Consider the following 27,641-nt stretch of genomic DNA (forward strand, 5'->3'; position numbering starts at 1 on the left):
CCCTAACCCTAACCCTAACCCTAACCCTAACCCTAACCCTAACCCTAACCCTAACCCTAACCCTAACCCTAACCCTAACCCTAACCCTAACCCTAACCCTAACCCTAACCCTAACCCTAACCCTAACCCTAACCCTAACCCTAACCCTAACCCTAACCCTAACCCTAACCCTAACCCTAACCCTAACCCTAACCCTAACCCTAACCCTAACCCTAACCCTAACCCTAACCCTAACCCTAACCCTAACCCTAACCCTAACCCTAACCCTAACCCTAACCCTAACCCTAACCCTAACCCTAACCCTAACCCTAACCCTAACCCTAACCCTAACCCTAACCCTAACCCTAACCCTAACCCTAACCCTAACCCTAACCCTAACCCTAACCCTAACCCTAACCCTAACCCTAACCCTAACCCTAACCCTAACCCTAACCCTAACCCTAACCCTAACCCTAACCCTAACCCTAACCCTAACCCTAACCCTAACCCTAACCCTAACCCTAACCCTAACCCTAACCCTAACCCTAACCCTAACCCTAACCCTAACCCTAACCCTAACCCTAACCCTAACCCTAACCCTAACCCTAACCCTAACCCTAACCCTAACCCTAACCCTAACCCTAACCCTAACCCTAACCCTAACCCTAACCCTAACCCTAACCCTAACCCTAACCCTAACCCTAACCCTAACCCTAACCCTAACCCTAACCCTAACCCTAACCCTAACCCTAACCCTAACCCTAACCCTAACCCTAACCCTAACCCTAACCCTAACCCTAACCCTAACCCTAACCCTAACCCTAACCCTAACCCTAACCCTAACCCTAACCCTAACCCTAACCCTAACCCTAACCCTAACCCTAACCCTAACCCTAACCCTAACCCTAACCCTAACCCTAACCCTAACCCTAACCCTAACCCTAACCCTAACCCTAACCCTAACCCTAACCCTAACCCTAACCCTAACCCTAACCCTAACCCTAACCCTAACCCTAACCCTAACCCTAACCCTAACCCTAACCCTAACCCTAACCCTAACCCTAACCCTAACCCTAACCCTAACCCTAACCCTAACCCTAACCCTAACCCTAACCCTAACCCTAACCCTAACCCTAACCCTAACCCTAACCCTAACCCTAACCCTAACCCTAACCCTAACCCTAACCCTAACCCTAACCCTAACCCTAACCCTAACCCTAACCCTAACCCTAACCCTAACCCTAACCCTAACCCTAACCCTAACCCTAACCCTAACCCTAACCCTAACCCTAACCCTAACCCTAACCCTAACCCTAACCCTAACCCTAACCCTAACCCTAACCCTAACCCTAACCCTAACCCTAACCCTAACCCTAACCCTAACCCTAACCCTAACCCTAACCCTAACCCTAACCCTAACCCTAACCCTAACCCTAACCCTAACCCTAACCCTAACCCTAACCCTAACCCTAACCCTAACCCTAACCCTAACCCTAACCCTAACCCTAACCCTAACCCTAACCCTAACCCTAACCCTAACCCTAACCCTAACCCTAACCCTAACCCTAACCCTAACCCTAACCCTAACCCTAACCCTAACCCTAACCCTAACCCTAACCCTAACCCTAACCCTAACCCTAACCCTAACCCTAACCCTAACCCTAACCCTAACCCTAACCCTAACCCTAACCCTAACCCTAACCCTAACCCTAACCCTAACCCTAACCCTAACCCTAACCCTAACCCTAACCCTAACCCTAACCCTAACCCTAACCCTAACCCTAACCCTAACCCTAACCCTAACCCTAACCCTAACCCTAACCCTAACCCTAACCCTAACCCTAACCCTAACCCTAACCCTAACCCTAACCCTAACCCTAACCCTAACCCTAACCCTAACCCTAACCCTGACCCTGACCCTGACCCTAACCCTGACCCTGACCCTGACCCTGACCCTGACCCTGACCCTGACCCTGACCCTGACCCTGACCCTGACCCTGACCCTGACCCTGACCCTGACCCTGACCCTGACCCTGACCCTGACCCTGACCCTGACCCTGACCCTGACCCTGACCCTGACCCTGACCCTGACCCTGACCCTGACCCTGAATCTGAACCCAAACCCTGACCTGTAGCCCCCCAGGTCTTCCAACCTCCCAGCCTCCCCCACCCCCCCCAGCCCCTCCAGCCCCCCTCTACCCCTAGCCCCCCCTACCCCTAGTATTCCCCTACCCCTTAACCCTAAGGCCCAGGTGCTGATATGTAACCCTAAAGCTGTTACTGGGATTGCCCACCAGGGGGCACTGAAAGTCTAATAATAAAGTGTGTGGCACAACCCTAATGCTATCTGCAGGGGGCTCCCTAATACTAATGCTATTTGGTGTGAGCATATCCACCCTAGGTAATAGCTGTGTATGTGTATAGTATGTATGTATGGTGTGTACATGTGGTATGTATAGTGTGTACATAGTATATATAAAAAGAAAGAAAAAATAATAAGTATAGAAAGGCTTAATTTGCATATTTAATGAATTCAGTAGCAGGGGTAGGATACTGGCTGGGAGCAAATAATTTTTTTTTTAAATGGTGAAATTATTATTATTTGCTCCCAGCCAGTATGCTAGAAAAAAGAGGAGGAAGAGAGGAGAAGAGGAAGAGAGGAGAAGAGGAAGAGGAAACAGAAGACCGAGACAAAGACAAAGACAAAGAGAGACAAAGACAAAGAGAGACAAAGAGATACAAAGAGAAAGACAAAGAGGAAGAGAGACAAAGACAAAGAGACAAAGACAAAGAGAGACAAGACCAAGACAAAGAGAGACAAGACAAAGAGAAAGAGAGACAAAGACAAGGAGAGACAAAGACAAGGAGAGACAAAGACAAGGAGAGACAAAGACAAAGAGAGACAAAGACAAAGAGAGACAAGACAAAGAGAAAGAGAGACAAAGACAAGGAGAGACAAAGACAAGGAGAGACAAAGACAAGGAGAGACAAAGACAAGGAGAGACAAAGACAAAGAGAGACAAAGACAAAGACAAAGAGAGACAAAGACAAAGACAAAGAGAGACAAAGACCAAGACAAAGAGAGACAAGACCAAGACAAAGAGAGACAAGACCAAGACAAAGAGAGACAAGACAAACAACAAAAGACAAACACAGGACAAAGACAGAACAACAGAGGACAAAGACAACAAACAAAGACAAAGACAACAGAGGACAAACACAGAACAACAGAGACAACAAACAGAAAAAAGACAACAGAGAAGACAACCAGAGAAAACAAAGACAACCACAGAGAAGACAGAAAGCACAGAAAACAACAGAGAAAACAGAGAACAGAGCAAAAAGCACACACAGGAGAGCTGAGAGAGCAGAACAGAGAAAAGAGCAGAACACAGAGAACAGAACAAAGCAAAGAGCACAGCAAAGAGCACAGCAAAACAGAAAATACAGAGCAAAGCAGAACACAGCAGAACACAGAGAGCAAAGCAGAAAACACAAAGCTCAGGGCAGAGCACAGAATACAGAGAAAAGCACAGAGAGCAGAGCACCACAGTGCAGGCAGACTGAAAGAGTAAATAGTAAAGACAGAGAAAGGTAGAGAGAAACCTGGACAAAGTGAACATAGACAATCAGGGAAAAGGAGAAGAAAAAGGCATAAGAGGCAGACAAAGAAAAAAAGAATAGGAAACAGAACAGAGGACCAAAAAATTAAAATAAGAACAAGACAAAAACTTCTGCCTTCTTCTTATTTTAAAAGGTCAAAAGAGCAAGAGCAAAGAGGAAAAGGGTAAGAGCAAATGTGTGGCGCATGCAGTTCAAATAAGACAACAGAAACAAACAGCAAAACCATCTTTATTTGAAAGGAGACACACACACCACCATCTTTATTGTTTTATTGCACAAAAAAAACCATCATCACAACATACAAAACATAACAAGCCCACACTCTACAAGAGCTGCACACACTCTTCAGCATTCACCTCTACATTCTCACCGCTACTACTCTCATCAGTCAGCAAGCGCCTCCAGTCTTTTGGACAGCTCCCAGTAACAACGTTACCGGACACCTCCAAAAACTGCCCTGCCTACAAAACCCCCGGTCCCCAGCCAAAGCTCTGCACCAACATTGGCGATGATCATCGCCTCGCAGAGCGGCCGGGACCGGGGGAAAAAAAACCCAGCCGGGGGAAAAAAAAAAAATCCCCCAGCTGGGGTTTTTTTTAATTATTTTAAAATAAATTCTAACTACAACCTGGAAAAAGAAAAACACATGCATACAAAGTTAGACACACTCACCACCAAGCCCACCCAACAACCACACAGCTGCCCACTCACTCCCACCACAATCATTCTACCTCCCTACAGTAACAGGCAAGCGCCTCCAGTCTTTTGGACAGCTCCCAGTAACAGCATTACTGGACACCTCCAAAAACTGCCCTGCCTACAAAACCCCCTGTCCCCAGCCACAGCTCCGCACCAACATTGGCGATGATCATCGCCTCGCAGAGCGGCCGGGACCGGGGGAAAAAAAAACCCAGCCGGGGGAAAAAAAAAAAATCCCCCAGCTGGGGTTTTTTTTTAAATTATTTTAAAATAAATTCTAACTACAACCTGGAAAAAGAAAAACACATGCATACAAGATTAGACACACTCACCACCAAGCCCACCCAACTGCCCACACACTCCCACCACAGACAGTCATCACAGCTACTAACAAAACCACATGCTTCCATCCTTATTTAAAGATAACACTATCCTGGCATGAATAGAACCCCCCCCCCCGCCCCCAAAATGGCCATCCCAATAAAAAAAATTAAAGAAAAAAACCTACTTTTATCTCTTACTGACAAAACCCCCCCCCCCAAAAAAAAAAAGAAAAAACAAAATAAGTGTTTCATAGATACACTATTCTGCTCTGGCAACTACCATTACTACACCCACAGGCAAGGCAGCTCCAAACACACACACACAGACACGTACACACAGACACGTACACACACCCTCCATGCAAAAAACAATGCCAGCACAGAAGATGCTGCCAGCCAGAAAGCCCTACAATGCCACGACCGTGCGGCTCTGGTGCTCTCCACGAGACCAGAAAAGAGTCAGATGCCACCGTCTGTGACAGAAAGGGGCCGGCAAAGCGAGGAACGGCCATGCGGAAGAGGCCGGCAAGAAAGACCCGAGGCTCTGATGACACAGGGAAGAAAACCCTGAAAGGGCACCAGGAGGATGCAAAATAAGAGAGGCCTCAGAAAACACACGACCAACAAGACCTGAATGATGGCTGCCAAGATGATTGGCCAGAAACAATGCAGAATCACAGTGACAGACTGCTGCTTTCAGCTGCCTGCACAGAACAAGATGATCATTGGAGCAACACAAGATGAGTCGGTCAAGACCAGGCAAAAGACAGCAGATGCCTGTTGCACTAGCACTACAAAGCATATGCTGTACTCCTTGAGCACAAAGAGCAAGGGCAACATCAAGACCTGAGCAAAAGATAGCACAGCTACAACACACACCACATAGACTACACAACAACACAGACACAGGCTGGAGCTGCCCTGCCTGACACCCACCCTCGCTTTCTGCCATGCACACCCCACTGCCTCTGCCTCACACACACAAACACACACACACACACACACACACACACACACACACACACCCTTTGCCCATGCACTTCACTTTTGCAGTGCTCTGCATCACTGTTGCTCCTCAAGAGGCATCCTCAACAGCAGACACATCCTCTGCAGCAGCCGCACCCTCTGATCTTCTTTTGCTCACCACATTTGCCTTCATCACCTGCCAAACCAGAGCGCAAGCAGTCACCCCCTTGCCAGTCAGCTCCATCCCCATCTGCAAGGGCACCCTCCACCAAAGCGCCATCGGCGCTCCACTCACCTGCACCGCAACAACTCCAAACGCCAACATCCTGCCTGGGGGGAAGCCCGTGGCGCCTGGAAAAAAACAAAATAACAAAGTGACTCTTCTGCCAGGCAGCGCTCACCAGCCCTACAACATCCAGCTCCGATCCACTCACCTGAAAGTCTCAGCCACGCCTGGGAAAGGCCCACAGCAGACCTGAAAAAACAGAGAAAAAGGCATCACTGAGAGGCAGCCCAACACCACCCACACCACAATAAAATCAGACCCAACAGGCTGCCCCACTCACCTGCTCAGGCTCTTCTCAGCACTCAGCTGCTTCTCTCCACAACTTCCCGCAAAACCTGCAAGCACAGAGAGAAGTCACACACTCAGGCGATGCCCACAACACCACCGCTCCAGTCCATCACGGACACACTCCACACACCACCATGGCTAACACCCACAGGCAAGGCAGCTCCAGCCCCAAAAACACACAGACAAACAAACAGCAGACACAAACACAGAGGACAGCCCTACACAAAAAAAACCCTATTCCCACACATAAGACTGCCGGCCAGAAAGAGCCGCACGGTCGTGGCATCGTAGGGCCGAGGCTCTGGACGAGCCCAGAAACAAGTCAAACGTCAATGCCCAGGATGGAAAGGGACCGGCAAAGCTCAGAAGAGTGATGCAGAGGAGGCCGGCGAGAAAGACCCGAGGCCATGATGATGCAGGGAAGGAAACCCTGAAAAGGCGCCAGCGAGACGCAAGACAAGAGCGGCCCCGGAAGAGGTGTGGCCGATGAGGCCTCGACGGTGGCCACGACTATGACGGACCGCAAACGGCCACGATGCACAGTCAGAGTCACAGACCGCCCCTTTCAGCTGCCTGTGCAGAACAAGACGTAGTCCTTTGGAGCAATGCTGATGAGTCTGGCCAGGCGAAAGACAATGGATGCCTGCCACACTACCGCTGCAGAGCATAGGCTGTGCTCCTTGAGCACAAAGAGCAAGAGCAACATCAAGACCTGAGCAAAAGATAGCACAGCTACAACACACACCACATAGACTACACAACAACACAGACACAGGCTGGAGCTGCCCTGCCTGACATCCACCCTCGCTTTCTGCCATGCACACCCCACTGCCTCTGCCTCACACACACCACTCATCCAGAACAACCCTCCACTCTACACTGAACATCAGCACGCACACACACACACACACACACACACACACAGAAACTGAGGATGCCCCAACACCCTTTGCCCCTCAACTTAACTGTGGCAGTGCTGTAGGTCACCGGTCCTCAAGAGCCATCCTCAGCAGCAGTCACATCCACACTGATCTTCCTTTGCTCACCACATTTGCCTTCATCACCTGCCAAACCAGAGCGCAAGCAGTCACTCTCTTGCCAGTCAGCTCCATCCCCATCTGCAAGGGCACCCTCCACCAAAGCGCCATCGGCGCTCCACTCACCTGCACCGCAACAACTCCAATGCCTGGGGAGGAAGCCCGTGGCACCTGGAAGAAAACAAAATAACAAAGTGACTCTTCTGCCAGGCAGCGCTCACCAGCCCTACAACATCCAGCTCCGATCCGCTCACCTGAAAGTCTCAGCCACACCTGGGAAAGGCCCACAGCAGACCTGAAAAAACAGAGAAAAAGGCATCACCAACAGGCAGCCCAACACCACCCACACCACAATAAAATCAGACCCAACAAGCTCCCCCACTCACCTGCTCAGGCTCTTCTCAGCACTCAACTGCTTCTCTCCACAACTTCCCGCAAAACCTGCAAGCACAGAGAGAAATCACACACTCAGGCGATGCCCGCAACACCACAGCCCATCCACATCAGGCATTCGCTCCCACACCTTTTCCTGCTCCACTCTCCCATCCCAACTGCTGGGCTATGGCTCCCCATGCCGAGGTCCACCACACACCTGTAAAACAGGAATGGCACTGGGCGACGGGGACAGCGCCGACGAGGTGATGGCCCTACGCCGGGCTCTATGTCCACTCCCGGACTGATGCTCACCTCTCCCTGCTCCTCCTGGATGCGAGCGACCTGCTCCCCGCAAGGCTCCACACCTACAAGCACAAAGCAAAAATTAACCAGGCAACCCACTGACCACAACACTCTCCTTCCAACACCAAATCTCTAGCTCACCGTCTTGGGGCATGCCCCTTTCTTCCTCCAGCTCCCTTGGGACCACTTGGAACACTGCTCAGCATCTGCAAAAACCAACAAAACAAAACAACATAAAGTGGAGCACACGGATGTTGACAAATCACCATTCCAGTCCATCACTGACACACTCCGCACACCACCATTCCTAACACCCACAAGCAAGGCAGCTCCAAACACACACAGACAGACAAGAAAAAAACAAAACAAAACAAAAAACACATTAGACACAAACATGAAGGAAAGCCCTATGCAAAAAGAACTATTCCAATGCATTCCACATGGTATCTGATGACACCACAACCCTGCGACTCTGATGCTCTCGACGAGCCCAGAAAAGAGTAAGATGTCAACGCCCGGGATGGAAAGCGGCCGGCAAAGCGAGGAACGGCCATGCGGAAGAGGCCGGCGAGGAAGATCCGAAGCCGTGATGACGCAGGGAAGAAAACCCTGAAAGGGCACCGGTGAGACGCAAAACAAGAGCGGCCTCGGAACGAGAGCGGCCGACGAGGCCTCGACGGTGGCCGCAAAGATCGATGGGCACGATGCAAAGCCGGAGGCACGGACCGCCCCCTTCGGCTGCCTACACGGGATGAGACACCATCTGTGGGTGCGATGCTGATGAGTCAAGCCAGCAAAAGACTACAGAGGCCTACAATGCTAGCGCTCCACAGTGTAGGCCGTGCTCCTTGAGCACAAAGAGCAAAGGCGACATCAAGACCTGAGCATAAGATAGCACGGCTACAACACACCACATAGACTACACAACAACACAGACATAGGCTGGAGCTGCCCTGCCTACCGCACCCTCGCTTTCTGCCATGCGCACCTCACCACCTCTCCCTCACACATACCCCACTCATCCAGAACAGCCCTCCGCTCGACACTGAACATCAGCGTGCACACACACACAGAGTTAAGACACCCCTGATACCCTTTGCCCCTCAACTTAACTGTTCAAATGCTGGGCATCACCATCGGTCCTCAAGAGCCATCCTCAGTGGCAGCCGCATCTGCACTGATCTCCCTTCAGTCACCACAGTTGCCTTTATCACCTGCCAAACCAGAGCACAAGCAGTGACCCCCCCTTGCCGGTCAGCTCCAGCCACACCTGCGAGAGCACCCTCCTCCAAACCACCATTGTCATCGCACTCACCTGTACTGTGCCAAAGCCACGCTCCAGCACTGTGGCTGTGAGGCTGCCCGTGGCATCTGGAAAAAGCAAAACAACAAAATTACTCTTCTGCTAGGCAGTGCGGACTAGCCCTACAACTACTGCCACACCATTATACTCACCCATTCTACCTCACCTCAAATCCTCAGCCACGCCTGGGAAAGGCCCGCACCGTACCTGAAAAAGCAGAGCAAAACACATCACCGAGAGGCAGCCCAGCAGCACCCTACCGCACAATAAAACTCAGGCCAGACAAGCTCTCCTTCTCACCTGCTCAGGCTCCTTGTTGCTGATCAGCTTCTCCTCTCCAAAACTTCCTGTAATGCCTGCAAAACCAGAGAGAAGACTACACCTTGAGGTCATGCCAAAAACCACACCCCATGCACAACATTACCTCGCTACAATACCTTTACCTGCTCCGCTCTCCCGTCCCGACTGCCGGGCTACGGCTGCCCACGCCGAGGTCCGCCACACACCCGTAAAACAGGAACGGCGACGGGGACGGCGCTGACGAGGCGATGGCCCTACGCCGGGCTCTACGTCCTCGCCCAGACCTCTCCCTGCTCCTCCTGGATGCGAGCGACCTGCTCCCCGCAAGGCTCCACGCCTACAAGCACAAAGCAAAAATTAACCGAGCAACCCACTGACCGCAACGCTCTCCTTCCAACACCAAATCTCTAGCTCACCTTCTTGGGGCGTGCCCCTTCCTTCCTCCAGCTCCCTTGGGCCCACTCGGAACACTGCTCTGCATCTGCAAAAAGGAACATAAACTGGAGCACACAGACACTGACCGATCACCATTCCGGGCTATCGCTGCCACGCTACATATGCTACCATGGCTAATAACCACAGGCAAAGCAGCTCCGGCCCCACACACACAGACAAGCATTAGACACAAAACAAACACACATAGGTACAAGCATCAGACACAAACATGCAGGAAAGCCCTACGCAAAAAGAACTATTCCCACGCATAAGATGCTGCCAGCCAGAAAGCCCTACGACGCCACAACCGTGCGGCTCTGATGCTTCGGATGAGCCCAGAAAAGAGTCGAACGCCACCGTCCGGGATGGAGAGTGGCCCGCAAAGCCGGGACGACCGATGCCGAAGCACCTGGCCGGGAAGACCCGAGGCTGCGGCGATACAGGAAAGAACCCTGAAAGGATGCCAAGAAGATGAAAAACAAGAGCAGAACCAGAAGAGGGGCAGGCAAAAAGGCCTCGACGACGGCCCCGAAGATGAGCGGCCGCAAATGGCCGCGATGCAAAGCCGGAGCGACGGACCGTCCCTTTTGGCTGCCCGCACGGGACGATACGCGATCCGCTGGAGCGATGCCGATGACTGAGGCCGGACAAAAGATGGCGGATGCCTGCCGCGATGGCGCTGTGGAGCGTGGGCCGTGCTCCTTGAGCACAAAGAGCAAGAGCAACATCAAGACCTGAGCAAAAGATAGCACAGCTACAACACACACCACATAGACTACACAACAACACAGACACAGGCTGCAGCTGTCCTGCCTACCACACCCTCACTTTCTGCCACGCCCACCCCACCGCCTCTGCCTCACACACCACTCATCCAGAGCAGCCCTCCCTCCACACTACACTGAATATCAGCACGCATGCACACGTGCACAGAATGAAGACAACCCCAACACCCTTTGCCCCTCACCTTAGCTTTTCCAGGGCTGGGGGGTCGAGGGTCAGGTCACTGTTGGTCCTTAAGAGGCATCGCTCAATGGAAGCCGCATCCTCTCTGATCTTCCTTCGCTCGCCTTCATCACCTGCCAAAACAGAGCGCGAGCGGTCACCCCCCGTGCCGGGCACCTCCACGCTCATCTGCGAGAGCGCGCCTCTCCGAACCGCCGTTGTCGCTCCGCTCGCCCGCGCCGCCCCAAAGCGATACTCCCACATCCTGACTGAGAGTAATCCCATGGCACCTAGAAAAAACAAAACAACAAAATTATTCTTCTGCTAGGCACTGCGGACTAGCCCTACAACAACTGACACGCCATTATACTCACCCATTCTACCTCACCTCAAATCCTCAGGCATGCCTGGAAAAAGCCCACACGGTGCCTGAAAAAGCAAAATGGACAGCCCCAGAAGCCACGGTAGGAGTCAGAAGGAGAGCCGCAAAAGAGCAGATGGCAGTGGGTTCGCAGGCACAGATGAAAGAAAAGAGCTGCCGGGCGAGACTGCAAATTGCTTCCTGCCGGTCCCGAGAAGGCCAGCAGTTTTTTTCCTCTCTCAGCACTGAGGCTTGGGCAAGACAAGAGATGATTCGTTAGCTTGCAGGAGGTTGCTTTTTGACCCCTTCAGACACATGCACTTACTCACAGTTGCACTTGGTTTCCAAAGACGTGACTTCCTTTCTCATCATACTGCACTTCCAGGCAGAAAGAATGCTCGCTTTGCTCTTCACACTCTTCACATAAAGTCTAGACTCTTCCATAACTCTGCATACTACAAAAAAACTCACTCACTTCCTCTTGGAACAGGGCTGACAATATTTCTGAGGAGCAGCAGAACATCCGGCGAGCAAGCCGGAAACCAGAGTAGCTGAGGAGAACGCTATCTCACATGCATCCACGTTACGGGACATAAGGCACACAAGCACTATGTACAGCGGAAACGTAGATGGAAATGTTTTCCGGGGACCCCTGTTCTGTCCTTTTCTCTGCAGCCCAGCTGAGGGACAAACAATTCTTCGAGTGTCATGATCTTCAAAGAGCCAAGCGATGAAGCTGCATCCCTTCCGCAATAAACGCAGAAATGCCAGAAAACAATAACGACTGTTAACAGAAGATACGACTGCAGACTCGGAAGCCCTCTTCCGCCCCTGAACGCCCTGCGCTGAGATACCGACGCAAAACTGAAACTGCCTGCTTTAAGCGATTTTCTGGCAGGCTTACGGCTCCACCTTCAGCCATCCCGTTGCTCTAACCTTAAGGAAGGGCCTTTGCATCTCCAAATGCAGCGATAAGTCTTCCCGGATAGCTTTGCTTCTTCAAATGCTGCTATTCGCCGAGACAAGTCCACAGCACTAACCCCAAGGAGAACGAAGGCAGAATGAACTCCCTGCCCCCAGGCCCGGGGTTTATGTACCCCTAGCCCCGCCCACTGCCCTACCCACAAGCCCCGGGAAGGGGAGGGGCAAAGCACTGCCAGCCATAAAGACAGAGGGCTAGGCAGGAGCAAGGCTTTTGCTTCCACTCTGTAACTAGGCTGCAGAACACAGAAAGCCTAAACAGACCTCTGATAAAATGGACCGTCTTCTTTGTTACTAAGACTTCATATACTGTATCCATAATATCAGGAGGTCTGTTATTAAATTCTTTTACCCTAACTAGCACTAGCCTTTACACTGAAAACTAAAAATCAGTTCGGCTTAGGCTTAGAAAGAAAACTACAAGATTCCACATAACCTATAAAGGGAACGCTACACCACGCTGCGCTAATTGGTTCAGACCTGCATTTAATACAGCTGTTGCAGAAAGACAGCAGTTCCTCTACGGCAAACCAAGATATGCAAATAACCCCCCGGAACAAGGCTGCTTCTGTAATGTGAGTACTTCCAAAAGGGGTATTTCCCCTCTGGGGAAGCAGGAAGAAATCTGCAGGGGTTGCGAGGAGACTAGAGGGTGCCTGAGGGCTCTGGGGGGCCCAAAGAGATCTGGGGGGCCCAATTCTGTGGAAAAGAGGAGTCCAGAGCGCACTAGAGGGGTGCTAAGGCGTGTCCATGGTCAAGAAATGCCTCTGGGAAAGGAGGAAGAAATCTGGAGGGGTTGCGAGGAGACTAGAGGGTCCAAAGTGCACTAGGTAGAAGTCCGTCCAGGCCCATATGGGCCTGTACAGGCAGCACAAGACCGTACAAGCCTGTAGCGGTCCCCGCCGGGAACCCGTGCTAGCCCGTAGAGACCCGCACGAGGCTGTAGGAGCCCGTAAGGGACCTCACAAGCACGTAGGAGCCCGTACGGATCCTCACGAGCCCGTAGGAGCCTGCCGCGTGCCCGTGCAAGCCCCTAGAGGCCCGCACGAGCCTGTACGTGCCCGCACACGCCTGTACGAGCCCGTACAGGCCCGTATGAGCCCATGGGAGCCCGCCGCGAGCCCGTGCAAGCCCGTACAGGCCCACACAAACCCATACAGGCCCGTACGAGCCTGTACGAGCCCATATGGGCCCACAGGAGCCAGAACGAACCCGCTGCGAGCCTGTGCGAGCCCGTAGAGGCCTGCACTAGCTCGTACAGGCACGTACGAACTCACAGGATCCTGTACGAGCCCGTAGGATCCCGTATGGGCCCGCACGAGCCCGAAGGAGCCCGCCGCGAGCCCGTGCGAGCCAGTAGAGGCACGCACGAGCCCGTAGGAGCCTGCCACAAGCCTGCACGAGCCCGTACAGGCCTGCACAAGCCCATAGGAGCCCGATGCGAACCCGTGCTAGCCCATAGAGGCCGGCACAAACCCGTGTGGGTCGGCACGAGCCCGCCGCGAGCCCGTGTAAGCCCGTAGAGGCCCATATGAGCCCGCAGGAGCCCGCCGCGGGCCTGTGCGAGCCCGTAGGAGCCCGCACGAGCCCGTACGACCCTGTACAGGCCTGCACGAGCCCGTGCGAGCCCGTAGAGGCCGTACGAGCCCATAGGAGGCTGCCGCGGGCCCGTGAGGGCCCGTAGAGGCCTGCACGCAGCCATACTACCCCATACAGGCAAGTATGAGCCTGTAGGAGCCTGCCGCGAGCCCGTGCGAGTCCGTAGAGGCCCACGCGAGCCTGTAGGAACCCACTGCGAGCCTGTTCAAGCCCGTAGAGGCCCATACGAGCCCGCAGGAGCCCGTACGGGCCCGCACGAGCCCGTAGGAGTCCGCCACGAGCCCGTGGGAGCCCGTAGAGGCCCGTATGAGCCCACACGAGCCCATACGTGCACGCACGAGCCCGTAGGAGCCCACCGCAAGACCGTGCGAGCCCGTAGAGGCCCGCACGAGCCCGTACAAGCCCGCACGAGCCCATACCACCCCGTACGGGCCCGTGCAAGCCCATACATGCCCACACGAGCCTGTAGGAGCCCGTCGCGAGCCCGTGGGAGCCCGTAGAGGCCCGCACGAGCCCGTACAAGCCCGTACGAGGCCGCTGCGAGCCCGTGCGAACCCATAGAGGGCCAAACGAGCCTGTACGAGCCCGTGCGTGCACGCACGAGGCTGTAGGAGCCTGCCGCTAGCCCATGCGAGCCCGTACAAGCCCGCACGAGCCCATACAAGCCCGCACGAGCCCGTACAACCCCGTACAGGCCCATAGGAGCCCGTGCACACACGCACACACCCGTAGCAGCCTTCCGCAAGCCCGTGCGAGCCCGTAGAGGTCCGCACGCACGTGTACGCACCTGTAAACGCCCGTGCGAGCCCGTAGGAACCAGCCACGACTCCGCTCAAGTCCGTAGAGGCCCGTACGGGCCCGTTCGAGCGCGTACGGGCCCGCACGAGCCCGTACGTGCACGCACGAGCCCGTAGGAGCCCGCCGCGAGCCTGCACTAGCCCGCAGAGAGCCGCGAGAGCCCGTACGGGCCCGCACAAACCCGTAGGAACCCGCCGCGAGCCTGTGGGAGCCCGCACGGGCACGCACAAACCCGTAGGAACCCGCCGCGAGCCTGTGGGAGCCCGCACGGGCCGGTACGCGCCCGCACGAGCCCGTAGCAGCCTGCCGCAGGCCCGTGGGAGCCCGTACGGGCCCACACGAGCCAGTACGAGCCTGTATGCGCCCGTAGGAGAGCGCCGCAAGACCGTGCGAGCCCATAGACGCCCACACGAGCCCGTACAAGCCCGTACGGGCCTACACGAGCCCGTAGGAGCCCGCCGCGAGCCCGTGCGAACCCATAGAGGGCCATACGAGCCCGTACGTACACGCACAAGCCCGTAGGAGCCCGCCGCTAGCCCGTGCGAGCCCGTAGAGGCCCGCACGAGCCCGTACAAGCCCGCACGAGCCCGTAGGAACCCGCCGCGAGCCCGTGGGAGCCCGCACGAGCCCGCACGAGCCCGGAGCAGCCCACCGCGAGACCGTGGGAGCCCGTAGAGGCCCGTACATGTCCGTATATGCCCGCACAAGCCCGTGCGAGCCTGTACGCGCCCGCACGAGGCCGCAAAAGCCCGTACAGGCCTGCACGAGCCCGTAGGAGCCCACCGCGACCCCGTGGGAACCCATAGAGGGCCGTACGAGCCCGTACGAGCCCATACGTGCCCGCACGAGCCCATATGAGCCCGCCGCTAGCCCAGGCGAGCCCGTAGAGGCCCGCACGAGCCCGTACGGTCCCGCACGAGCCCATACAACCCCGTACGGGCCCACACAAGCACGTAGGAACGCGCCCCGAGCCCGTGGGAGCCCGCACGAGCCCGCATGAGCCTGAACGCACCCGTACGCACCCGTGGCAGCCTGCCGCGAGCCCGTGGGAGCCCGTAGAGGCCCACACGAGTCCGTACGAGCCCGCACGGGGCTGTAGGAGCCCACGAAGAGACCGTGCGAGCCGTAGAGGCCTGTACGAGCCCGCACGAGTCCGTACATGCCCGCAGGAGCCCGTAGGAGCCCGCCGCGAGCCCGTGGGAACCTGTAGAGGCCCATACGCGCCCGTAGGAGCCCGCCGCGAGCCTGTGCGCGCCCGTACGCGCCCGCACGAGCCCGTAGGAGCCCACCGCAAGAGCGTGTGAGCCCGTAGAGGCCCGCACGAGCCCGTACAAGCCCACACGAGCCCGTACCACCCCGTACGGGCCCGCACGAGCCCGTACGTGCCCACACGAGCCCGTGGGAGCCTGTCGCGAGCCCGTACAACCCCATACAGGCCTGCACGAGCCCGTAGGAGCCCGCCGCGAAACCGTGTGAACCCATAGAGGGCTGTACGAGGCCGTACGTGCACGCACGAGCCCGTAGGAGACCACCACTAGCCCGTGCGAGCCCGTAGAGGCCCGCACGAGCCCATACAAGCCCGCACGAGCCCATACAACCCCGTACGGGCCTGCACGAGCCCGTAGGAGCCCGCCGCGAGCCAGCACTAGCCCGTAGAGGGCTGCATGAGCCCGTACGGTCCAGCACGAGCCTGTACAAGCCCGCCGCAAGCCCGCGAGAGCCTGTAGAGGCCAGTACGAGTCCGTACGAGCCCGCCGCGAGCCTGCACTAGCCCGTATAGGGCCGCATGAGCCCGCACGGGCCTGCACGAGCCCGTAGAAGCCCGCCACGAGCCCATGGGAGCCCGTAGAGGCCCGCACGAGCCCGTACACATCCGTAGCAGCCCGCCACGAGCCTGTGCGAACCCATAGAGGGCCGTACGAGCCTGTACGAGCCCGTACGTGCACGCACAAGCCCATAGGAGCCCACCGCTAGCCCGTGCGAGCCCATACAAGCCCGCACGAGACCGTACAACCCCGTACGGGCCCGCACGAGCCCGTAGGAGCCCGCCGCAAGCCTGCACTAGCCCGTAGAGGGCCACGTGAGCCCGTGCGGTCCCGCACGAGCCCATAGGAACCCGCCACAAACCCGTGGCAGCCCGCACGAGCCCGCACGAGCCTGCATGAGCCCGTACGCACCCGCACGAGCCCGTAGCAGCCTGCCGCAAACACGTGGGAGCCCGTCACGAGCCCGTACGAGCCCGTAGGCGGCCATAGCAGCCCGCCGCAAGCCTGTGCGAGCCCGTACGTTCCCGCACGAGCCCGTACAAGCCCGTACGGGCCTGCACGAGCCCGTAGGAGCCCGCCGCTAGCCCATGCGAACCGGAAAAGGCCCGCACAAGCCCATACAAGCCCGCAGGAGCCCGTACAACCCCGTACGGTCCCGCACGAGCCCGTAGGAGCCCGCTGCGAGCCCGCACCAGCCCGCACGAGCCCGCACGCGCCCGTAGGAACCTGCCGCGAGCCTGTGCAAGACCGTACGTGCCCGCACGAGCCCGTACAATCCCGTACAAGCCCGTGCGCGCCAGTAGGAGCCCAACGCGAGACCGTGCGATCCCGTAGGGGCCCGTACAAGCCCGTAGGAGCCCGCCACGACTCCGTGCGAGCCCGCAGTGGCCCGCACGAGGCCGTAGGGGTCTGCCACGAACCCGTAGGAGCCCGTTCGTGCCCGTATGCGCCCACAGGAGCCCGTAGGAGCCTGCTGCGAGCCCATGCGAGCCTGTAGAGGCCCGTGCGAGCCCGTACAAGCCTGTACGGGCCCGCACGAGCCCGTAGGAGCCCACCGCGAGCCTGTACAAGCCCGTAGAGGCCCACACGAGCCCATAGAAGCCCGTATGGGCCTTCACGAGCCTTTAGGAGCCCGCCACGAGCCCGTGCAAGCCCGTAGAGGGCCGCGCGACCCCGTACGGGCCCGCACGAGCCCATAGGAGCCCGCGGCGAGCCCGTGCGAGCCCGCAGAGGCCCGCACGAGCCCGTGCAAGCCCGTACGGGCCCGCACGAGCCCGTAGGAACCCGCCGTGATCCCGTGGGAGCCCGTAGAGGCCCGCACGAGCCCGTCCAAGCCCGTACAGGCCTTCACGACCCCATAGGAGCCCGCCACGAGCCCGTGCAAACCTGTAGAGGGCCGTACGCGCCCGTACGCGCCCACACGATCCCGTAGGAGACCGCCGCGAGCCCATGCAAGCCCGTAGAGGCCCGTACGAGCCCATACCAGCTTGTACGCACACGCACAAGCCCATAGGAGCTCGCCGCCAGCCCGTGTGAGCCCATAGAGGCCCGTACGCACCCGTACGCACCCGTACACGCCCGTACGAGCCCGCCGCGAGCCCGTGCGAGCCTGTAGAGCCCCGCACGAACCCGTACAAGCCCGTACGGGCCCGCACGAGCCCATAGGAGCCCGCGGCAAGCCCGTGCGAGCCCGCACGAGCCCGCACGAGCCCATACAAGCCCGTTGAGGCCCGCACGAGCCCGTACGAGCCCGCCGCAAGCCCGCGCAAGCCCGTAGAGGCACGCACGAGCCCATAGACGCCTGCACGAGCCCGTTGAGGCCTGCACAAGCCCTTACAAGCCCGTACGGGCCCGCACGAGCCCGTCGCGAACCCGTGCGAACCCATAGAGGGCCGTACGAGCCCGTACATGCACGCACGAGCCCGTAGGAGCCCGCCGCGAGCCTGCACTAGCCCGCACAGGGCCGCATGAGCCCGTATGATCCCGCACGAGCCCGTAGGAGCCCGCCGCGAGCCTGTGGGAGCCCGTAGAGGCCCTTACGAGCCCATACGCACCCGTACTCGCCCGTAGGAGCCCGCCGCGAGCCTGTGCGAGCCCGTACGCACCCGCACGAGCCCGCACAAGCCCGTACGGGCCTGCACGAGCCCGTAGGAGCCCGCCGCGAGCCCGTGGCAGCCCGTTCGTGCCCGTACAAGCCCATCCGCACCCGTACTCGCCCGTAGGAGCCTGCCGCGAGCCTGTGCGAGCCCGTACGCGCCCGCACGAGCCCGCACAAGCCCGTACGGGCCTGCACGAGCCCGTAGGAGCCCGCCACGAGCCCGTGCGATCCCATAGAGGGCCGTACGAGCCCGTACGTACACGCACGAGCCCGTAGCAGCCCGCCTCTAGCCCGTGCGAGCCCGTAGAGGCCCGCACGAGCCCGTACAAGCCCACACGAGCCCGTACGACCCCGTAGGGGCCCGCACGAGCCCGCAGGAGCCCGCCGCGAGCCTGCACTAGCCCGTAGAGGGCCGCATGAGCCCGTACGGGCCGGCACGAGCCCGTAGCAGCCTGCCGCGAGCCCGTGGGAGCCCGTAGAGGCCCGTACGAGTCCGTACATGCCCGCACGAGCCTGTAGGAGCCCGCCGCGGGCCCATGGGTGCCCGTAGAGGCCCGTACGAGCCCGTATGCGTCCGTAGGAGCCCCTACGCGCCCATAGGAGCCCGCCGCGAGCCCGTGCGAGCCTGTACGTGCCCGCACAAGCCTGTACACGCCCGTACGGGCCTGCACGAGCCCGTAGAGGCCCGCACGAACCCGTACAAGCCCGTACGAGCCCGCACGAGCCCGTACGAGCCCGCCGCGAGACTGTAGTAGCCCGTACAGGGCCACGTGAGCCCGTACGGTCCCGCACGAGCCCGTACGAGCCCACCGCGAGCCTGTACGAGCCCGTAGAGGCCCACGCGAGCCCATAGAAGCCCGTACGGTCCCACACGAGCCTTTAGGAGCCCGCCACGAGCCCGTGCAAGCCGTAGAGGGCCGCGCGACCCCGTACGGGCCCGCACGAGCCCGTAGGAACCCACCGTGATCCCGTGGGAGCCCATAGAGGCCCGCACGAGCCCGTCCAAGCCCGTACAGGCCTTCACGAGCCCGTAGGAGCCCGCCACGAGCCCGTGCAAACCTGTAGAGGGCCGTACGCGCCCGTACGCGCCCGTGCGCGCCCACACGATCCCGTAGGAGACCGCCGCGAGCCCATGCAAGCCCGTAGAGGCCCGTACGAGCCCATACCAGCTTGTACGCACACGCACAAGCCCATAGGAGCTCGCCGCCAGCCCGTGTGAGCCCATAGAGGCCCGTACGCACCCGTACGCACCCGTACGCGCCCGTACGCGCCCGTAGAGCCCCGCACGAACCCGTACAAGCCCGTACGGGCCCGCACGAGCCCATAGGAGCCCGCGGCAAGCCCGTGCGAGCCCGTAGGAGCCCGTACGTGCACGCACGAGCCCGCCGCTAGCCCGGGCGAGCCCGTAGAGGCCCGCACGAGCCCGTACAAGCCCGCACGAGCCCGTACAAGCCCGTAGAGGCCCGCACGAGCCCGTGCAAGCCCGTACGGGCCCGCACGAGCCCGTACGAGCCCGCCGCGAGCCTGTAGTAGCCCGTACAGGGCCGCGTGAGCCCGTACGGTCCCGCACGAGCCCGTAGGAGCCCACCGCGAGCCTGTACGAGCCCGTAGAGGCTCACACGAGCCCATAGAAGCCCGTACGGTCCCACACGAGCCTTTAGGAGCCCGTACGGGCCCGCACGGTCCCGTAGGAGCCCACCGCAAGACCGTGCGAGCCCGTAGAGGCCCGTACAAGTCCGTAAATGCCCGCACGAGCCTGTAGGAGCCCGCCGCGGGCCCGTGGGTGCCCGTAGAGGCCCGTACGAGCCCGTATGCGTCCGTAGGAGCCCCTACGCGCCCATAGGAGCCCGCTGCGAGCCCGTGCGAGCCTGTACGAGCCCGCACGAGCCTGTACACGCCCGTACGGGCCTGCACGAGCCCATAGGAGCCCACCGCGAGCCTGTGGGAGCCCGTAGAGGCCCGCACGAGCCCGTGGGAGCCCGTAGGAGCCCGTACGTGCACGCACGAGCCCGCCGCTAGCCCGGGCGAGCCCGTAGAGGCCCGCACGAGCCCGTACAAGCCCGCACGAGCCCGTACAAGCCCGCCGCGAGCCTGTAGTAGCCCGTACAGGGCCGTGTGAGCCCGTACGGTCCCACACGAGCCCGTAGGAACCCGCCGCGAGCCCGTGGGAGCCCGTAGAGGCCCGCACGAGCCCGCACGTGCCCATAGGAGCCTGCCACAAGACCGTGGGTGCCCGTAGAGGCCCGTACGCGCCCGTACAAGCCCGTGCGCGCCAGTAGGAGCCCGCCGCGAGCCCGTGCGAGCCCGTAAAAGCCCGCACGAGCCCGTACAACCCCGTACGGTCCCGCACGAGCCCGTGGGAGCCCACTGCGAGCCCGCACAAGCCCGCACGAGCCCGAACACGCCCGTAGGAGCCTGCCGCGAGCCTGTGCAAGACCGTACGTGCCCACACGAGCCCGTACAATCCCGTAAAAGCCCGTGCGCGCCAGTAGGAGCCCAACGCAAGACGGTGCGATCCCGTAGGGGCCCGTACAAGCCCGTAGGAGCCCGCCACGATTCCGTGCGAGCCCGTAGTGGCCCGCACGAGCCCGTAGGGGTCTGCGACGAACCCGTAGGAGCCCGTTCGTGCCCGTATGCGCCCACAGGAGCCCGTAGGAGCCTGCTGCGAGCCCATGCGAGCCCGTAGAGGCCCACACGAGCCCATAGAAGCCCGTATGGGCCTTCACGAGCCTTTAGGAGCCCGCCACGAGCCCGTGCAAGCCCGTAGAGGGCCGCGCGACCCCGTACGGGCCCGCACGAGCCCATAGGAGCCCGCGGCGAACCCGTGCGAGCCTGCAGAGGCCCGCACGAGCCCGTGCAAGCCCGTACGGGCCCGCACGAGCCCGTAGGAACCCGCCGTGATCCCATGGGAGCCCGTAGAGGCCCGCACGAGCCCGTCCAAGCTCGTACAGGCCTTCACGAGCCCGTAGGAGCCCGCCACGAGCCCGTGCAAACCTGTAGAGGGCCGTACGCGCCCGTACGCGCCCACACGATCCCGTAGGAGACCACCGCGAGCCCATGCAAGCCCGTAGAGGCCCGTACGAGCCCATACCAGCTTGTACGCACACGCACAAGCCCATAGGAGCTCGCCGCCAGCCCGTGTGAGCCCATAGAGGCCCGTACGCACCCGTACGCACCCGTACGCGCCCGTTAGCGCCCGCCGCGAGCCCGTGCGAGCCCGTAGAGCCCCGCACGAACGCGTACAAGCCCGTACGGGCCCGCACGAGCCCATAGGAGCCCGCGGCAAGCCCGTGCGAGCCCGCACGAGCCCGCACGAGCCCATACAAGCCCGTACAGGCCTGCACGAGCCCGTACGAGCCCGCCGCAAGCCCGCGCAAGCCCATAGAGGCACGCACGAGCCCGTAGACGCCTGCACGGGCCCATTGAGGCCTGCACAAGCCCTTACAAGCCCATACGGGCCTGCACAAGCCCGCCGCGAACCCGTGCGAACCCATAGAGGGCCGTACGAGCCCGTACATGCACGCACGAGCCCGTAGGAGCCCGCCGCGAGCCTGCACTAGCCCGCACAGGGCCGCGTGAGCCCGTATGGTCCCGCACGAGCCCGTAGGAGCCCGCCGCGAGCCTGTGGGAGCCCATAGAGGCCCTTACGAGCCCATACGCACCCGTACTCGCCCGTAGGAGCTTGCCGCAAGCCTGTGCGAGCCCGTACGCACCCGCACGAGCCCGCACAAGCCCATACGGGCCTGCACGAGCCCGTAGGAGCCCGCCGCGAGCCCGTGGGAGCCCGTTCGTGCCCGTACGAGCCCATAGGAGCCCGTACGAGCCCGTAGGAGCCCGCCGAGAGCCTGTGCAAGCCCGTACGCGCCCGCACGAGCCCGTACAAGCCCGTACGGGCCTGCACGAGCCCGTAGGAGCCCGCCGCTAGCCCGTGCGATCCCATAGAGGGCCGTACGAGCCCGTACGTACACGCACGAGCCCATAGCAGCCCGCCTCTAGCCCGTGCGAGCCCGTAGAGGCCCGCACGAGCCCGTACAAGCCCACACGAGCCCGTCGCGAACCCGTAGGGGCCCGCACGAGCCCGCAGGAGCCCGCCGCGAGCCTGCACTAGCCCGTAGAGGGCCGCATGAGCCCGTACGGTCCCGCACGAGCCCATAGGAACCCGCCGCGAGTCTGTGCTAGCCCGTACGCGCCCGCACGAGCCCGTACGAGTCCGTACGGGCCTGCACGAACCCGTAGGAGCCCACCGCGAGCCTGCACAAGCCCGCACGAACCCGCACGCGCCCGTACGGGCCCACACGAGCCCGTAGGAGCCCGCCGCGAGCCCGTGGGAGCCCGCACAAGCCCGCACGATCCCGCACGAGCCCGTACGGGCCCGCACGAGCCCGTAGCAGCCTGCCGCGAGCCCGTGCGAGCCCGTAGAGGCCCGCACGAGCCCGTAAGAGCCCGTACGGGCCCACACGCGCCCGTAGGAGCCCACCGCAAGACCGTGCGAGCCCATAGAGGCCCGTACAAGTCCGTACATGCCCGCACGAGCCTGTAGGAGCCCGCCGCGGGCCCGTGGGTGCCCGTAGAGGCCCGTACGAACCCGTATGCGTCCGTAGGAGCCCCTACGCGCCCATAGGAGCCCGCCGCGAGCCCGTGCGAGCCTGTACGTGCCCGCACGAGCCTGTACACGCCCGTACGGGCCTGCACGAGCCCATAGGAGCCCACCGCGAGCCTGTGGGAGCCCGTAGAGGCCCGCACGAGCCCATGGGAGCCCGTAGGAGCCCGTACGTGCACGCACGAGCCCGCCGCTAGCCCGTGCGAACCCGTAGAGGCCCGCACGAGCCCGTACGGGCCCGCACGAGCCCGTAGGAGCCTGCCGCGAGCCCGTGCGAGCCCGTAGAGGCCCGAACGAGCCTGTGGGAGCCCGTAGGAGCCCGTACGTGCACGCACGAGCCCGCCGCTAGCCCGGGCGAGCCCGTACGGGCCCGCACGAGCCCGTACGAGCCCGCCGCGAGCCTGTAGTGGCCCATACGAGCCCGCCGCGAGCCTGTAGTAGCCCGTACAGGGCCGCGTGAGCCCGTACGGTCCCGCACGAGCCCGTAGGAACCCGCCGCGAGCCCGTGGGAGCCCGTAGAGGCCCGTACGCGCCCATACAAGCCCGTTCGCGCCCGCACGAGCCCGCCGCGAGCCCGTGCGAGCCCGTAGAGCCCCGCACGAGCCCGCACGAGCCCGTACGGGCCCACACGAGCCCATAGGAGCCCGCGGCAAGCCCGTGCGAGCCCGCACGAGCCCGCACGAGCCCATACAAGCCCGTACAGGCCTGCACGAGCCCGTACGAGCCCGCCGCAAGCCCGCGCAAGCCCGTAGAGGCACGCACGAGCCCGTAGACGCCTGCACGAGCCCGTTGAGGCCTGCACAAGCCCTTACAAGCCCGTACGGGCCCGCACGAGCCCGCCGCGAACCCGTGCGAACCCATAGAGGGCCGTACGAGCCCGTACATGCACGCACGAGCCCGTAGGAGCCCGCCGCGAGCCTGCACTAGCCCGCACAGGGCCGCGTGAGCCCGTATGGTCCCGCACGAGCCCGTAGGAGCCCGCCGCGAGCCTGTGGGAGCCCGTAGAGGCCCTTACGAGCCCATACGCACCCGTACTCGCCCGTAGGAACCTGCCGCGAGCCTGTGCGAGCCCGTACGCGCCCGCACGAGCCCGCACAAGCCCATACGGGCCTGCACGAGCCCGTAGGAGCCCGCCGCGAGCCCGTGGGAGCCCGTTCGTGCCCGTACGAGCCCATAGGAGCCCGTACGAGCCCGTAGGAGCCCGCCGAGAGCCTGTGCAAGCCCGTACGCGCCCGCACGAGCCCGTACAAGCCCGTACGGGCCTGCACGAGCCCGTAGGAGCCCGCCGCGAGCCCGTGCGATCCCATAGAGGGCCGTACGAGCCCATACGTACACGCACGAGCCCGTAGCAGCCCGCCTCTAGCCCGTGCGAGCCCGTAGAGGCCCGCACGAGCCCGTACAAGCCCACACGAGCCCGTACGACCCCGTAGGGGCCCGCACGAGCCCGCAGGAGCCCGCCGCGAGCCTGCACTAGCCCGTAGAGGGCCGCATGAGCCCGTACGGTCCCGCACGAGCCCATAGGAACCCGCTGCGAGCCCGTGGGAGCCCGTAGAGGCCCGTACAAGTCCGTACATGCCCGCACAAGCCTGTAGGAGCCCGCCGCGGGCCCGTGGGTGCCCGTAGAGGCCCGTACGAACCCGTATGCGTCCGTAAGAGCCCCTACGCGCCCATAGCAGCCCGCCGCTAGCCCGTGCGAGCCCGTAGAGGCCCGCACGAGCCTGTACACGCCCGTACGGGCCTGCACGAGCCCATAGGAGCCCACCGCGAGCCTGTGGGAGCCCGTAGAGGCCCGCACGAGCCCGTAAGAGCACGTACGGGCCCGCACGGGCCCGTAGGAGCCCACCGCAAGACCGTGTGAGCCCGTAGAGGCCCGTACGAGTCCGTACATGCCCGCACGAGCCTGTAGGAGCCCGCCACGGGCCCGTGGGTGCCCGTAGAGGCCCGTACGAGCCCGTACAAGCCCGTGCACGCCAGTAGGAGCCCGCCGCGAGCCCGTGCGAGCCCGTAAAAGCCCGCACGAGCCCGTACAACCCCATACGGTCCCGCACGGGCCCGTAGGAGCCCACCGCGAGCCCGTGCGAACCCATAGAGGGCCGTACGAGCCCGTACGGTCCCGCACGAGCCCGTAGGAGCCCGCCGCTAGCCCGTGTGAGCCCGTAGAGGCCCGGACGAGCCCGTACGAGCCCGTATGTGCAGTCACGAGCCTGTAGGAGCCCGTCGCTAGCCCGTGCGAGCCCGTAGAGGCCCGCACGAGCCCGTACAACCCCATACGGGCCCGCACGAGCCCGTAGGAGCCCGCCGCGAGCCCATGGGAGCCCGCACGAGCCCGCACGATCCCTCACGAGCCCGTACGGGCCCGCACGAGCCCGTAGCAGCCTGCCGCGAGCCCGTGCGAGCCCGTAGAGGCCTGCACGAGCCCGTAAGAGCCCATACGGGCCCGCACGTGCCCGTAAGAGCCCACCGCAAGACCGTGCGAGCCCGTAGAGGCCCGTACAAGTCCGTACATGCCCGCACGAGCCTGTAGGAGCCCGCCGCGGGCCCGTGGGTGCCCGTAGAGGCCCGTACGAACCCGTATGCGTCCGTAGGAGCCCCTACGCGCCCATAGGAGCCTGCCGCGAGCCCGTGCGAGCCTGTACGTGCCCGCACGAGCCTGTACACGCCCGTACGGGCCTGCACGAGCCCATAGGAGCCCACCGCGAGCCTGTGCAAGACCGTAGAGGCCCGCACAAGCCCGTGGGAGCCCGTAGGAGCCCGTACGTGCACGCACGAGCCCGCCGCTAGCCTGTGCGAGCCCGTAGAGGCCCGCACGAGCCCGTACGGGCCCGCACGAGCCCGTAGGAGCCTGCCGCGAGCCCGTGGGAGCCCGTAGAGGCCCGCACGAGCCCGTAAGAGCCCGTACGGGCCCGCACGGGCCCGTAGGAGACCACCGCAAGACCGTGCGAGCCCGTAGAGGCCGGTACAAGTCCGTACATGCCCGCACGAGCCTGTAGGAGCCCGCCACGGGCCCGTGGGTGCCCGTAGAGGCCCGTAGAAACCCGTATGCGTCCGTAGGAGCCCCTACGCGCCCATAGGAGCCCGCCGCGAGCCTGTGCGAGCCTGTACGTGCCCGCACGAGCCTGTACACGCCCGTACGGGCCTGCACGAGCCCATAGGAGCCCACCGCGAGCCCGTGGGAGCCCGTAGAGACCCGCACGAGCCCGGGCGAGCCCGTAGGAGCCCGTACGTGCACGCACGAGCCCGCTGCTAGCCCGGGCGAGCCCGTAGAGGCCCGCACGAGCCCGTACAAGCCCGCACGAGCCCGTATGACCCCGTAGGGGCCCGCACGAGCCCGCAGGAGCCCGCCGCGAGCCTGTAGTAGCCCGTACAGGGCTGCGTGAGCCCGTACGGTCCCGCACGTGCCCGTAGGAGCCTGCCGCAAGACCGTGGGAGCCCATAGAGGCCCGTACGCACCCGTACGCACCCGTACGCGCCCGTTAGCGCCCGCCGCGAGCCCGTGCGAGCCCGTAGAGCCCCGCACGAACGCGTACAAGCCCGTACGGGCCCGCACGAGCCCATAGGAGCCCGCGGCAAGCCCGTGCGAGCCCGCACGAGCCCGCACGAGCCCATACAAGCCCGTACAGGCCTGCACGAGCCCGTACGAGCCCGCCGCAAGCCCGCGCAAGCCCATAGAGGCACGCACGAGCCCGTAGACGCCTGCACGGGCCCATTGAGGCCTGCACAAGCCCTTACAAGCCCATACGGGCCTGCACAAGCCCGCCGCGAACCCGTGCGAACCCATAGAGGGCCGTACGAGCCCGTACATGCACGCACGAGCCCGTAGGAGCCCGCCGCGAGCCTGCACTAGCCCGCACAGGGCCGCGTGAGCCCGTATGGTCCCGCACGAGCCCGTAGGAGCCCGCCGCGAGCCTGTGGGAGCCCATAGAGGCCCTTACGAGCCCATACGCACCCGTACTCGCCCGTAGGAGCTTGCCGCAAGCCTGTGCGAGCCCGTACGCACCCGCACGAGCCCGCACAAGCCCATACGGGCCTGCACGAGCCCGTAGGAGCCCGCCGCGAGCCCGTGGGAGCCCGTTCGTGCCCGTACGAGCCCATAGGAGCCCGTACGAGCCCGTAGGAGCCCGCCGAGAGCCTGTGCAAGCCCGTACGCGCCCGCACGAGCCCGTACAAGCCCGTACGGGCCTGCACGAGCCCGTAGGAGCCCGCCGCTAGCCCGTGCGATCCCATAGAGGGCCGTACGAGCCCGTACGTACACGCACGAGCCCATAGCAGCCCGCCTCTAGCCCGTGCGAGCCCGTAGAGGCCCGCACGAGCCCGTACAAGCCCACACGAGCCCGTCGCGAACCCGTAGGGGCCCGCACGAGCCCGCAGGAGCCCGCCGCGAGCCTGCACTAGCCCGTAGAGGGCCGCATGAGCCCGTACGGTCCCGCACGAGCCCATAGGAACCCGCCGCGAGTCTGTGCTAGCCCGTACGCGCCCGCACGAGCCCGTACGAGTCCGTACGGGCCTGCACGAACCCGTAGGAGCCCACCGCGAGCCTGCACAAGCCCGCACGAACCCGCACGCGCCCGTACGGGC

The 27,641-nt window shown here is 61.9% G+C and overlaps 3 long non-coding RNA genes across 3 annotated transcripts; all 3 read right to left on the reverse strand.

Moving 5' to 3' along the window:
• Positions 1-5,653: 5,653 nt before the first annotated feature.
• On the reverse strand, positions 5,654-6,244 carry LOC135325235 (uncharacterized). Its single transcript, XR_010386375.1, has 4 exons — positions 6,158-6,244; positions 6,026-6,066; positions 5,887-5,942; positions 5,654-5,787 (listed from the first exon to the last, which is right to left on the reverse strand). It is a non-coding gene; the product is annotated as an uncharacterized LOC135325235 (long non-coding RNA).
• Positions 6,245-7,586: 1,342 nt separating this feature from the next.
• On the reverse strand, positions 7,587-7,943 carry LOC135325226 (uncharacterized). The gene is made up of 3 exons (XR_010386370.1): positions 7,890-7,943; positions 7,726-7,794; positions 7,587-7,643 (listed from the first exon to the last, which is right to left on the reverse strand). It is a non-coding gene; the product is annotated as an uncharacterized LOC135325226 (long non-coding RNA).
• A 92-nt stretch (positions 7,944-8,035) lies between these two features.
• Positions 8,036-9,543, reverse strand: LOC135325253 (uncharacterized). Its single transcript, XR_010386379.1, has 5 exons — positions 9,484-9,543; positions 9,336-9,390; positions 9,196-9,251; positions 8,994-9,094; positions 8,036-8,086 (listed from the first exon to the last, which is right to left on the reverse strand). It is a non-coding gene; the product is annotated as an uncharacterized LOC135325253 (long non-coding RNA).
• Between the last annotated feature and the right edge of the window lie 18,098 nt (positions 9,544-27,641).

Source organism: Dromaius novaehollandiae, chromosome 34 (assembly GCF_036370855.1).
Source record: "Dromaius novaehollandiae isolate bDroNov1 chromosome 34, bDroNov1.hap1, whole genome shotgun sequence".
NCBI lineage: Eukaryota > Metazoa > Chordata > Aves > Casuariiformes > Dromaiidae > Dromaius > Dromaius novaehollandiae.